Source organism: Rutidosis leptorrhynchoides, chromosome 8, assembly GCF_046630445.1.
Source record: "Rutidosis leptorrhynchoides isolate AG116_Rl617_1_P2 chromosome 8, CSIRO_AGI_Rlap_v1, whole genome shotgun sequence".
In the NCBI taxonomy this organism is placed as follows: domain Eukaryota; kingdom Viridiplantae; phylum Streptophyta; class Magnoliopsida; order Asterales; family Asteraceae; genus Rutidosis; species Rutidosis leptorrhynchoides.
Window position 1 is genome coordinate 80393955 of NC_092340.1, and position 15139 is coordinate 80409093.

Sequence of the window (15139 nt, forward strand, 5' to 3'; positions counted from 1 at the left end):
TCTGATAATAAAGAACAGCCCTAGTCTTATATACTGACTACCCAATTCTAGTAAAATTTTTCAAAATTTTCAATTAAATGAACTCAAAATCATGTTTATACATATTTATGAACGATAAAACTAGGTTGTAACACCGAAATTATTGTTACCTCAGAAAGGACATAAATTGAGAAACAAACCAAAATGTTAAAATTCATTTAAAATGGAATAGAGGACGATAAAAAGAAAAATAAAAGCCAAGTGTGGGAAAATTTACCAAGTTATCTTAAACATATGTCACATATATCTGTAACAAATAACTGAAAATACTTTTGCTTTGGACTAAACTAAACTGTTTTACCCGATGAAAGAAAAGAAGAGATGGATCTACACGATGAATCAATTCCATCATTAAAAGGAAGTAAAGTCTTCCGAAAAAGACACGAGCTTTTTGATTTAGGTCAAGAAGTTGTCGTCCAGACCAGCTGTAGGTTGACGAAAAATCTAGAAAAGTCATCACTAAAATCAGCAGAAAATCCACGGACCTCAGCATTAAACAGGGTCGCCAAGTGGTCAGATTTATCCTAACCATGAGAAGGATTTATCTCGTAAAATGGGGGGCACCATTCAAATTAGCTGGATAAGACTAATGAATCAGATCCCCAGAAAGGATAATCTCCTTAAAAGATCAAAAATCAGCTTTTAAGCCTGATATTACTCAATCCTTGAGATTGACCTTAAAGATTGAGAATTACAAACTCATGAAATTCAATGATATCTAAACTCGAGCTTGAACGAGAAAATATTTTGATCAAAATTACAAACCGATTTGTTTTCTGAAAACCCTATTTTCAATGCGTTCATTACCATTGAACGTAAAATCCTAGGAATTCACCCGGAATTCATTAGGTCACCTGAACTAAATCGGGTGTCAACCGTAAGAACGGTGGTTGCATAGTGGTCAAAGACATGACCTTGTGCCAGACCGAAAAATTATAAGGGTGAGCTTTACTATTGCTCCTACAAAGGATAGTAAAAGCATCCGACACGTTTTTGGACCATAATTAAAAGCATGTCACGGGACATTGCCTTAACAGTTGCTTGTTCAACGCTTTCCTTTACAACCGGACGGTAGTTTACCGAAAGGTAATATACGGGACAAGTAAACTGGATGTGTTGCTTTCCAAATACAAGGTTAGCAAGTGGGTGACACAAAACCATAAGTTTTGAACTAAAATTTTCAAATCTGAAACCCACCAAACCCACAAAAATATTTTGCAAACACCGGTGAAGGGTTATTCCGGAAAACTTATCTAGGGTAAAAACTAGATTTAATTTTCAAAAGATCAAATGTTTTCATAAAGATCCAATTTCCTTAATGGATCTAAATTTTTATAGTCATGTGGGACTGTAAACCATATCGTTACTACCATTGTTTATACCGCAGTATAGAAATCACTGATGTATAAAGTGTGAAGAATAAAGAAGTGATTCTAGTATTTCAAGACGATATTGCTTGAGGACAAGCAACGCTCAAGTGTGGGAATATTTGATAATGCTAAAAACGAACATATATTTTATAGCATTATTCCTCAAGAAAGACAAGCTTTTAGTTGCAATTGTTCTATTTACAAGTGATATTCGTTTAAATAATAAAAGGTGAAGACAAAAGACAGATTCGACGAATTGAAGACGCAAACGACCAAAAAGCTCAAAAGTACAAAATACAATCAAAGAGGTTCCAATTATTGATAAGAAACGTCTCGAAATTACAAGAGTACAAGATTCAAAACGCAAAGTACAAGATATTAAATTGTACGCAAGGACGTTCGAAAATCCGGAACCGGGACATGAGTCAACTCTCAACGCTCGATGCAACGGACTAAAAATTACAAGTCAACTATGCACATAAATATAATATAATATTTAAATAATTCTTATAATTATTTATATATTATATAATATATTATAAACCGTCGGCAAGAAGGGCTCCATACTTGTGTGAGCTGTAAAAGCAAACTCCGCGAGTTGCGGAGTTTGCAGTGCAAAAACTACGCGTGTCGCGGAGCCCCTAATTTTGAAACTGCCTATAAAGCTCGCGCATTCTGATCGTAAAAATTATCCAACATATATATCCATCCATCTCTCTATCTATATCGTAATATTTATATTTATAATTTATATTTTAATTTTAATTTTAATTTTAATCCTAATAATAAGGGTATGTTAGCAAATGTTGTAAGGGTGTAAGTCGAAATTCTGTCCGTGTAACGCTACGCTATTTTTAATCATTGTAAGTTATGTTCAACCTTTTTAATTTAATGTCTCGTAGCTAAGTTATTATTATGCTTATTTAATCCGAAGTAATCATGATGTTGGGCTAATTACTAAAATTGGGTAATTGGGCTTTGTACCATAATTGGGGTTTGGACAAAAGAACGACACTTGTGGAAATTAGACTATGGGCTATTAATGGGATTTATATTTGTTTAACTAAATGATAGTTTGTTAATGTTAATATAAAGATTTACAATTGGGCGTCCCTATAAATTACCATATACACTCGATCGGACACGATGGGCGGGGTATTTATATGTACGAATAATCGTTCATTTAACCGGACACGAGAATGGATTAATAGCCACTAGAATAATTAAAACAGGGGTGAAATTATGTACAAGGACACTTGGTATAATTGATAACAAAATATTAAAACCTTGGGTTACACTCAGTCGACATCCTGGTGTAATTATTAAACAAAGTATTAAAATCTTGTTACAGTTTAAGTCCCCAATTAGTTAGAATATTTAACTTCGGGTATAAGGATAATTTGACGAGGATACTCGCACTTTATATTTATGACTGATAGACTGTTATGGACAAAAACCAGACGGACATATTAAATAATCCAGGACAAAGGACAATTAACCCATGGGCATAAAACTAAAATTAACACGTCAAACATCATGATTACGGAAGTTTAAATAAGCATAATTCTTTTATTTCATATTTAATTTCCTTTATTTTATATTTAATTGCACTTTTAATTATCGTACTTTTTAATTATCGCAAGTTTATTTTATCGCATTTTTATTATTCGCAATTTCATTATCGTTATTTACTTTACGCTTTAAATTAAGTCTTGAATTTATTTATTATTTTACATTTGGTTTTAACTGCGACTAAAGTTTTAAAATCGACAAACCGGTCATTAAACGGTAAAAAACCCCCTTTATAATAATAATATTACTTATATATATATATTTGTATTTTTATAAAAGTAAACTAATATAGCGTTAAGCTTTGATTAAAAGATTCCCTGTGGAACGAACCGGACTTACTAAAAACTACACTACTGTACGATTAGGTACACTGCCTATAAGTGTTGTAGCAAGGTTTAAGTATATCCATTCTATAAATAAATAAATATCTTGTGTAAAATTGTATCGTATTTAATAGTATTTTTCTGCTAAAATATAAGCTATTTTATATACACCTCGCATAACCATCAAGTTATTTTTGGCGCCGCTACCGGGGAATCGCTTAAAAGCCGGAAGCGCAACGCTAATATAAAAAAAAAAAGATTTTTAGTTTACTTTAATTAAAATTTGTTTTTATAAAAATACGTTTTAAATATTCGAAAATATAAAAAGAAAAACAAAAATATAAGTATTTTTAAGATTTTGTTAAATATTTAAGTTTTATAAAGTTTCTTTATTTTTATATAAGTTTTATTTAAGTATTTTGTTTTCATTTAAAACATAAAAAAAAAAAATTAATATATATAAATCTATTTTTAAGATATTTTTAAAATTATAAAGTAGTTCTATTTTTATTTAAGTTTTTAAATATAAGTTTTTATTATACAAATATTTTATATATAAACAGAAAATATAAAAACAGAAAATATAAATAAATAAAAAAAAACGCGTCAAGTTTTAAACTGTACCAGAGTTGAATTTTGGAACCCCGCGACTCGCGGGGTTTGCTGCTTGGAATACCGCGACTCGCGGAGACACTCTGACACACGTGACAGAACCCTAATTTCACATTAATTACGGATTTTATTATTATTATTATTAATAAACCCTAATTAGTTTAATTATTATAATTAGTTTAAGTTTTTTTAAATTAAATTGTATTTTAAATTTTAATTAGTTTTATTATATATAAAATTAATAGTTTTAATAAATAAATAATATAAAAATAATATTTTTATAAAAATTGTACTTTTTACAACTTTTTGTATATTTTTATATTTTGTCCCTTTTTAATCGTTTTAGCGTAATATTTGTATTTTTAGCTCATATTTAGTTTTAAACTTAGTTTTTTGCCATAGTTATTTTTACTTCTAGATTTTTAGGCTTTGCCGTAGAATTCCTTAAGTGCTTTTTCTTTAGACTAAGATTTAGGTACTTTAGAATTTTGCGACGCCTTTTTAAGTTTTAGTTTCTTTTTAAGTTATTTCCATTTGGGATATAGTTTTTCTTGTAAGCTTTAATATTTTTAGACGACTTTTTCCTATGTATCAATTATCATTCCAATTAGTAATCTCAATTTGCGATTATAATTTTAAGTTAGTTGTAGTAATAAGGTTAGGTTAGTCAATTGTTTTTAAGTTTTATAAGTTTCTTTTATTTTTCCGTCACCTTTTATTTTTCAACCATTTTTCTTTTTCGACCTTTTTCGACGAACTCTTTTTCTTTCTTATTTCTCGCTATTCTAGTTTTAGGACATAGATTTTTATTCTACTTCTTATCTAAATTTCATAAAATTACGAAAATTTATTTTAAGTGGTTAAATTGATAGACATCAAAATTTTCTGGTTCGTAGTAATAGTTGGATTTGTACGTGGACCGGGTTATTGGAGCCAAACAGTCCTCAATTATATTGAGACCAAACGAATCCTGCCCCTCTGCTGCATCTTTTGGCTATTCGAAACGTAGGCAAAATCAGAAAAGTCTATTGATTGGATAACTTATTATAATTTTTCTTTCCTTTTAAAAACTAATAGGATATTCAGTGAATGCACCGAGCAAGACGTTCACCACCTTTTGTACGTTCACTACCTGTAACTAGATCAAGACATTTAGCAAATATTACCGCCGTTGATTTTTCTTTAGAATCGTCATCCAGTCGACCAAGTACTCCAGTTCAAATTTCCGATAATCCATTTTTTGAACCCGACCTCACAATTGAGAATCCGGAGAATATTCAGGAACGATTCGTAGATCCTGAACCATTAAATTTTCCTCCGGAACCACCAATCATTCAAACAGAGATTGTTGAGGAATGAACCATTAAATCATAATCCTCTAGTGATTCCGATTCAACAAATTCAATTATGGAGAATCTGGAACCTTTAAGTATGGAAGACCGAATGAGAGCTAAATGCACTGGCCAAGGTCACGCAATTACTCATCCAGACATTAATGCGCCAGATTATGAAATCAAAGGACAAATTCTACACATGGTGACTAATCAATGCCAATTTAGTGGTGCGCCGAAGGAAGATCCAAATGAACATCTACGTACCTTTAATAGGATCTGCACACTATTTAAAATAAGAGAAGTGGAGGATGAACAGATATATCTCATGTTATTTCCCTGGACTTTAAAGGGAGAAGCCAAAGATTGGTTGGAATCGTTACCTGAAGGGGCGATTGATACATGGGACGTTTTAGTTGAAAATTTTCTTAAACAATTCTTTCCTGCATCTAAAGCCGTAAGACTTCAAGCAGAAATTGTTATGTTTACACAGAAACCGAATGAAACTCTATATGAGGCATGGACAAGATTTGGAAAGTTATTAAGAGGATGTCCGCAACATGGTTTAGACACCTGTCAAATAGTACAAATATTCTACCAAGGATGCGACATCACTACAAGGAAAGACATAGATATAGCAGCTGGTGGTTCTATTATGAAGAAAACCGAAACTGATGCTTACAAAATTATTGATAACACTACTTCCCACTCACATGAGTGGCACCAAGAAAAAGATATCGTTAGATCATCTAAAGCAGCTAGAGCCGATTCTAGCCATGACTTAGATTCCATTTCCGCAAAGATAGATGCTGTCGAGAGACGAATGGAAAAGATGACTAAAGATATTCACTCAATACGAATTAGTTGTGAGCAGTGTGGAGGACCACATTTGACAAAAGATTGTCTCAGTATTGAATTAACAATGGAACAAAGAGAGAATATTTCATACATAAACCAAAGGCCTGGAAATAATTATCAGAATAATTATCAACCGCCAAGACCTATTTACAATCAAAACCAGAATTATAACCGAAATATTCCATACAACAACCAACAAGGTCCTAGCAATCAACAAGTATCCAATAATACTTACAATCAGCAAAGACCTAATTTTCAAAACAAACCACCACAACAAACCGATGATAAAAAGCCGAATTTAGAAGATATGATGACGAAGCTAGTTGAAACTCAAACGCAGTTTTTCACATCTCAGAAACAAACTAATGAACAAAATGCTCAAGCATTTAGAAATCAACAAGCTTCTATTCAAAATCTGGAACAAGAAGTAAGTAACCTAGCAAGGTTAATAGGTGAAAGAAAACCGGGAAGTCTACCTAGTGATACAAATGCTAACCCCCGGAATGAAACAGCTAAAGCCATTACCACAAGAAGTGGTACAACACTTAAACCACATGAAATACCTGTAACTTCTGATGAAGCTATTCCTACTCCACAAGAACCACAACCTGATCAAGATAAGGAAAAAGAACCGGTAGTTGAAAAGGTTAATGAAGATAACACAGCTAAGGATAAACCTTATGTTAAACCATACCAACCACCACTTCCTTACCCGAGTAAAATGAAGAAAGAGAAACTTGAAGCCGAGCAATCCAAATTCTTGGATATGTTTAAACAGATAAATGTAAATCTTCCTTTCATTGATGTGATTTCAGGAATGCCTAGATATGCTAAATTCTTGAAAGATCTAATCTCAAATAGAAAGAAAATGGAATAACTCTCGGCTGTTACCATGAATGCTAATTGTTCAGCAGTGCTGTTGAATAAGATACCAGAAAAATTATCTGATCCAGGAAGTTTCACAATTCCATGTTTTCTGGGTAGTCTTAGTTCAATAGAAGCATTGGCAGACTTAGGTGCTAGTATAAATCTAATGCCGTATTCACTATACGCTAAACTAGACCTTGGAGAATTGAAACCAACCAGAATAAGCATACAACTAGCCGATAGATCAATAAAATATCCTAGAGGGATAATGGAGAACATGCTAGTTAAAGTTGGTACTTTAGTATTTCCAGTAGATTTTGTTGTTCTGGACATGGAAGAAGATTCTCAAGTTCCTCTCATATTAGGAAGACCATTCTTAAACACGGCTAAAGCAATGATAGACGTGTTCGGTAAGAAATTGACCCTAAGTATAGAGGATGATAGTGTTACCTTTTCAGTTGATAGAGCAATGCAACAACCACAATCTGCAGATGATACATGTTATTATATTCAAACTATAGATGCACATGCAGAATTGTTAGAAGAATTTCCAGAATTACAAAGAACATGAGAATGTTCTTTAGGAGAAGGTAATGAACCAATTGATGAAGCTGTAATGTTAGCTACACTTATAGCTAATGGATATGAACCAACAACAGAAGAAATTCAAATGCTAAAAGAAGAAGACAGATATCGATACAAATCATCGATAGAAGAACCTCCGAAATTAGAGTTAAAGCCACTTCCAAATCATTTGGAATACGCTTATTTACATGGTGAATCTGAATTACCTGTAATAATATCGTCTTCTCTTACTGAAAATGAGAAATCACAACTCATTTCTGTGTTGAAAGCTCATAAACCAGCCATTGCATGGAAGATTCATGATATTAAAGAAATAAGTCCTTCGTATTGCACACATAAAATCCTTATGGAAGAAGGTCATAAAACGTATGTGCAACGCCAATGAAGACTAAATCCTAATATGCAAGATGTAGTTAAGAAAGAGATTATTAAACTGCTAGATGCAGGTTTAATTTATCCAATCTCTGATAGTCCATGGGTAAGCCCAGTTCAATGCGTGCCTAAGAAGGGTGGCATGACTGTCATTACAAATGAAAAAAATGAGCTTATTCCTACTAAGACTGTAACAGGATGGCGTGTATGTATTGATTATAGAAAATTAAATGACGCCACCAGAAAAGATCACTTTCCCTTACCTTTTATAGATCAAATGTTGGAAAGATTAGCCGGAAATAGTTACTATTGTTTTCTAGATGGATTTTTCGGATATTTTCAAATTCCAATAGCACCCGAAGATCAAGAGAAAACCATATTCACGTGCCCTTATGGTACTTTTGCTTACAAACGCATGCCATTTGGACTTTGCAACGCCCCTGCAACCTTTCAAAGGTGTATGATGGCGATTTTTCACGACATGATAGAAGAATGCATGGAAGTTTTCATGGATGACTTTTCAGTCTTCGGTGATACATTTGAAACATGTCTAGTTAATCTGGAACGAATGCTTATTAGATGCGAACAATCAAATCTAGTACTTAATTGGGAGAAATGCCATTTCATGGTTAAAGAAGGCATCGTTCTTGGTCATAAAATTTCAAAAGAAGGAATTGAAGTGGATAGAGCTAAAGTAGATGTAATTGCTAAACTTCCACATCCCACCAATGTTAGAGGAGTTAGGAGTTTTCTAGGGCATGCCAGTTTTTACCGACGTTTCATAAAAGATTTTTCTAAAATTGCCACTCCTATGAATAAACTCCTAGAAAAGGATGCTCCATTCATCTTTTCAGATGAGTGTATCAAATCTTTTAATATTCTTAAAGAGAAACTCACTAATGCGCCGATCATGATAACACCAAATTGGAATCTACCATTTGAACTAATGTGCGATGCAAGTGATTTTGCAATGGGAGCCGTTTTAGGACAAAGGATTGAAAAACGATTTCAACCTATATATTATGCTAGTAAGACGTTACAAGGAGCACAAACGAACTATACAACTACTGAAAAAGAACTCCTTGCTATTGTCGTTGCTTTTGACAAATTTCGATCATATCTCGTTCTAGCAAAAACGGTGGTCTATACCGACCATTCTGCTCTTAGATACCTTATTTCAAAACAAGATGCTAAACCAAGATTAATCCGTTGGATCTTACTCTTACAAGAGTTTGATATTGAAATCCGAGATAAAAGAGGAGCAGAAAATCTCGCCGCTGATCATCTTTCTCGTCTTGAAAATCCCGAATTAGAAGTTCTAAATGAATCGGCCATACAAGACAACTTTCCTGATGAATATCTATTGAAGATAGATTATAAAGAAATTCCATGGTTTGCAGACTATGCAAACTACTTAGTTTGTGGATTCCTTGAAAAAGGATTATCGTACCAAAGACGAAAGAAATTGTTCAGTGATATAAAACACTATTTTTGGGAAGATCCACATTTGTTTAAAAGTTGTCCCGATGGAATAATACGCCGATGTGTATTTGGAGATGAAGCTAGTAAAATATTAAACCATTGTTACACAGGACCAACAGGAGGGCATTATGGGCCTCAACTAACAGCAAGAAAAGTTTATGATGCTGGATTCTATTGGCCTACAATTTACAAAGACGCACACCTTCTTTGCAAATCCTGTGATGCTTGTCAAAGGGCCGAAAAAATAAGTCAACGTGATGAAATGCCACAAAATGTCATCCAAGTATGTGAAGTATTTGACATTTGGGGTATTGACTTTATGGGTCCATTTCCAAAATCTCATAATAATCTATATATACTCGTAGCCATTGATTATGTATCTAAATGGGCGGAAGCACAAGCTCTCCCAACTAACGATGCACGAGTTGTAGTCAACTTTTTAAAACGTCTTTTTGCAAGGTTTGGAACACCGAAAGCTTTAATAAGTGATCGGGGTACTCATTTCTGTAATAATCAACTTGAGAAAGTTCTTAAAAGATATGGAGTAACTCATAAAATCTCCACCGCATATCATCCACAAACAAGTGGACAAGTTGAAAATACCAACCGAGCTTTAAAACGTATTCTAGAGAAAACCGTAGGATCAAATCCGAAGGAATGGTCCATTAAATTGGAGGATGCACTCTGGGCTTTTAGAACAGCCTACAAAACTCCAATTGGAACCACACCTTTTAGACTTGTTTATGGAAAAGCATGTCATCTTCCAGTAGAAATTGAACACAAAGCATTTTGGGCTTTGAAGACATGTAATCTTGATTTACATGAAGCCGGACGTCTACGATTAAGTCAACTAAACGAATTAGAAGAATTAAGACATGAAGCATACGAAAATTCGTTAATCTATAAAGAAAGAACGAAGAAATGGCATGATAAAAGAATCAGAAGTTCAAAAGAATTTAAAGAAGGAGACAGAGTTCTTCTTTTCAATTCACGATTCAAGCTATTTCCTGGAAAATTGAAATCAAGATGGTCTGGACCATTCATAGTCAAAAGAGTTTTCCCATACGGAATGATAGAATTAATAAATTCAAATGGGATTGAATTTAAAGTTAATGGTTACAGAGTTAAACACTACATACATGGTCCGATGGAAGTTGACAATGAAGTTAATCACAATTTCGACACCACAGCTAACTAAGTGTGGGGAGAATCAAGTCTTTAAAGGATAATATGTATTTCTGTTAGAGTTAGATTGTCTGTTTTCGTGTAGTTCTCGAAAATGGAACCCGAATGGTCTTTCCCTAGCAGACCCTAAAGAACTAGTCTTCTCCCCCCATTCTGAATTTTTATTTTTTTTAGGAAATGAAGACTGCCTGTGAACTAAACCATGGTCTAATGCTACACGCTTTGATCACTAAACGTAATAATGACACACTACCGAGTGAAATAGTATCAGTAATCAGAGAAAGATTGGACGGAGTTAGAAAAGAATCCAGATGCGAAGATAATAAGTTACAATTTGGTAATGGAAAATCAAAATCCGCAGCGAAAAGAAGAGCACGACACCTAGAAAGATGTCACAAATGCGGAAAATGGTCACATGGAGGTAAATGTTCAAATAATCAAACCTATTCAAATACCGAATTTGTTACTTTATGCAGAGACGGACCGTTCATATGTTTAGAAGAAAAGACACTGAATGCTCGAGGTTACGCCTATGTAGCTATGGAAAACCAATTTAACCGACTATCTTATGAATGGGATAGATCATATAACTAAGAAATCTATTTCACAGGTAAGTCTGTACAGTCTTTATTTTTATTTTTATTTTTAACCTTTTGATAATAAACGCTAATTTGTTCGCTATAAAGTATTAAATTGGTATTGAATAAAATTAGGTTTGGCGACCGAAATTAGTGATATCATTAAAAAATTTATTACATCACTGCGAAATTTAACGTTTATTCTTAAGGTATAAATATCTTTAATCAATCAACCCAAAATATTTCAAAATTTCGTCATGAGTTAAATTAGGTCTTGGAACCGAAATTACTTTACCGAAAAGAGGGGCGCATATTTTTGATAATATTTGATAGATTAAAGTGGGATAAAAAGCCAAAAAGATTTTTAATTTTATTTTTACCATGTTTTTAAAATTAATATTTAAATCTTAAATTAATATTGTAAACTTTGTAAAAACAATATTTTTTAAAATTGTAAATATTTGAAAAATTAATATAAGTTTGGTGTGAATTTATAATATGAATTTTTAAATTAAGTTTGGTGTGAATTTTTAATTTTTAAAATATGAATTTTTAATTTTATGCATTTCAAATTTTAAGTTTGGTGTGAATTTTTAATATTAATTTTGAATTTTATATTTAAGTTGTGTGAATTTAAAAACAAAAATTTACTTTATCTCATTAAGTTAAAAATATGATTTTTAAAATTCGTCGTGAGTTGAAGACTAGGTCTTTGAACCGAAATTGCTTTACCCGAGGGAGGGACGAGAACTTTTATTATCATTATTTTTAATCTTATTGAATTAAAGTATGCCAAAAACATTAAAAAACCCAAAAATCTTAGCTTTTAAAACAATCGCTACAAAAAGATAAATTTTAAAATTTTGTCGAAGTACAGACTAGGACATCAATCCGAAACGACCTCGTCCTAAATAACAAGGGAAACAAAATTTTAAAAATTACTTAATTGTTTTATAAGTTAAAGATTGTATATAAAAAAAAAAAAAAAAAACAAACTCCGCGACTCGCGGAGTTTGAAGGTTTAAACCCCGCGACTCGCGGAGGTACCAAAAATCAGAAAAAAAAATATAAGGGACGAACTGATCAGTCCCCAACCCAACACAAAGAAAACACTGCGAAAATAAACCCGCAAAAACCCGCAAAAACACCCCCAAAATCACAATTTTTAACCGTTAATCATCAAATCTTTTACTAAAATCATGTTGAGAAGGATGCTATCAAGGAATTACTCAAGAAAAACAATAAATTTCTACACCTAAACACCATTTAATCCGAAAATTAGTGTTCTTGAGCAATTTTTTCCCAATTTGATTTTGATGCTTTTTAGTGTAATTATGCTTAAATTGTTTATGTATTATGCTTGTATAACCTAGATTGATGCTATTTAACATGATTAGAAGCCTTAAACTTCAAATTTTGAGTAATCTAGGGTTTGTGTTCTTGAGCAATTTGGGGCTTTTTGATATAAACAGGTTATGGCCGATTTTTGTCATGAATTGTTGCTAAATTAAGTAGTGTAACATGTTTAGGTAGTTAAATGATCCAAACTTTGAGCCTAAACATGATTTTGAGAATTAAAGTGGACTTTTTCAAGTCTAAAATTCATGAACTTGATTTTTGAGAGATAATGCCATTTGAAACTTGTTTAATTGCTAGTAATGATTATTTTGACATGTTATTTGAGTTGAATGCTTATGAACTTGGCGAACATTTTCGTATATGCTTATTTGAAAAAGTGTAGATTTGAAGAAAATATGAAAATGAGCTTAAGTTTGATTTAAATTGATCATGTCATTGTAATTATTTTGATTGATGATTTTGCTGACACTAATGCATATTTGGATGCACAAAAATTGTGTTTGATGTGTTTTGCAGACTGAAAGGGGTGAATCTTCATCCCAAGCTCGCAATGCTCCTGCTGAGAATGCGGAACAACAGGAGGTGGATAACTACTACAAGCAAGATATACCTCATCCAGTCATGACATTTTCTGATATGCACTTGGAAGATTTGCACCCGAACCTGAGATTTGACAGACTTTGGATAGATTATCCAAACTACCAAAGGGGTTTGCATACTCTTCATTCTAAAGTTGTTGAGGTACCTAGGGTCATAGAATGGGGACCATTAGAAGCTATAGAATTGGCCGGGCCAGTTAGGGAATTACTTGCACAGAGGTATGGTAATTCTACTTTTAACGACTGGGTACGTTTATTCACCATGCGTAGACCTGTATATAAAGTATGGTGTGAAGAATTGTTGTGTAGTATAGAATTAAATGATCGGGTAGCTAGTTTAACCGATCGATCTTTTATTAGATTTTTGTTAGGAGGTTCGATGCGCCACATGTCTTTACTAGACATGGCTCAGGCTTTACGTATATATATGCCTGAGGAGTTAGCATCTGCCGATTGTAGAGGGTTGATACTAAATGGTAGAAAGATAGATGAAAATTTTGATACACATGGTGTATGGAGTCAAATGACAATCCATCACCGATTCAAAGGGGGAAATTACTCTTATTTGGATATAGATAGAGCTGAATTAAGAGTAATTCATAGGTTTTTAGCTAATTCGATTACACAAAGAGGTAAGAATAAGGAAAAGGTAAATGAACAGGATTTGTTTTACCATATGTGTATTCGAGACCCACAAAGCGCTGTAAGTATACCTTATTGTGTGGGTTATTATTTATCAGCTATGGTTAGGGGGATGAGACCGCATAGCATAATAGGAGGTGGTATTTTTATTACTTTGATTGCTGAATATCTCGGTGTGGATATAAGTCGGGGGGAATTATTAGTCGAAGAACCAGAACCCCGCGATACTATAGGTTTAAATGTATACCATGGTGCGAAAGTTTTGAAGAGGCGAAATAACGCCGCAGTACGATACCATGGTAGACATCCACAGGTTGAGAGAAACCAACAGCAAGGTAATGTAGGAGGGGGAAATGAAATGCAAGAAATGCAAAGGTTTATAGCTTCACAGGAGTACGAAAATGCTAGACAGAGAGCATTTGAAGATTGGCAAGTTCATCAAAACCAAATCATAGATCATTGCCAACATATAGGTAGAAACTATATTCCTACTCCAAAACCCATATTCCCTTCCTGGTTTATAGAGATGCAACCACCGTATCCTACGTATAACCCAGCCGAAGCATTCTATAGCACCTATGGTTATGCATGGAACCCCTATTGGTATCAGTATCATCCCTAGTCTACTTAGTTTTATTTATTTTGTAATTTGTAATGTTGATACGTTTAATACTTATGTTAATATTGTAATAGTTTTTATAATTTTCTAACTTTTATTCTTAGATTTTAATATTTTTTGAATTTGGGGTAATATACCAAACTTCAAAAATATGTATATATGTTTGCAGTTTATCTTATGTACACAACAGGGTAAAACAACGCATGTTCAAAGACTGGCATTAAGTTCAGCAAAAGCAACTAATTTTGACGACAAGATGCAAAATATATGTGAAATAACAACAAGACGGAATGAACAAATGATGTGCACCATTTATCATTCAGCAAACAAACGCCAATATATTTGAAAACTTTGGTAAAATTTAATCATTTTCACACAAATCACCCTCAATAATTTAAATTGTTACTGATTTCTTGCAAATGAGGGCATTGCAAGATCTTAAGTGTGGGAAGGGGTTAAATTCTTTCGGATTTTAAAATTTTTATCTTAAACACTGGGTTACCATTAAAAATACTAGTAAAGCAGTAGTTGTATTAGAATCTAGTGCTCTCTGATAATAAAGAACAGCCCTAGTCTTATATACTGACTACCCAGTTCTAGTAAAATTTTTCAAAATTTTCAATTAAATGAACTCAAAATCATGTTTATACATATTTATGAACGATAAAACTAGGTTTTAACACCGAAATTATTGTTACCTCAGAAAGGACATAAATTGAGAAACAAACCAAAATGTTAAAATTCAT

At 32.8% G+C, this 15139-nt stretch overlaps 1 non-coding gene across 1 annotated transcript; it reads right to left on the minus strand.

Moving 5' to 3' along the window:
* Positions 1-5707: 5707 nt before the first annotated feature.
* LOC139865184 (small nucleolar RNA R71) lies at positions 5708-5814 on the minus strand. Its single transcript, XR_011764704.1, has one exon. It is a non-coding gene; the product is annotated as a small nucleolar RNA R71 (small nucleolar RNA).
* Positions 5815-15139: the final 9325 nt, after the last annotated feature.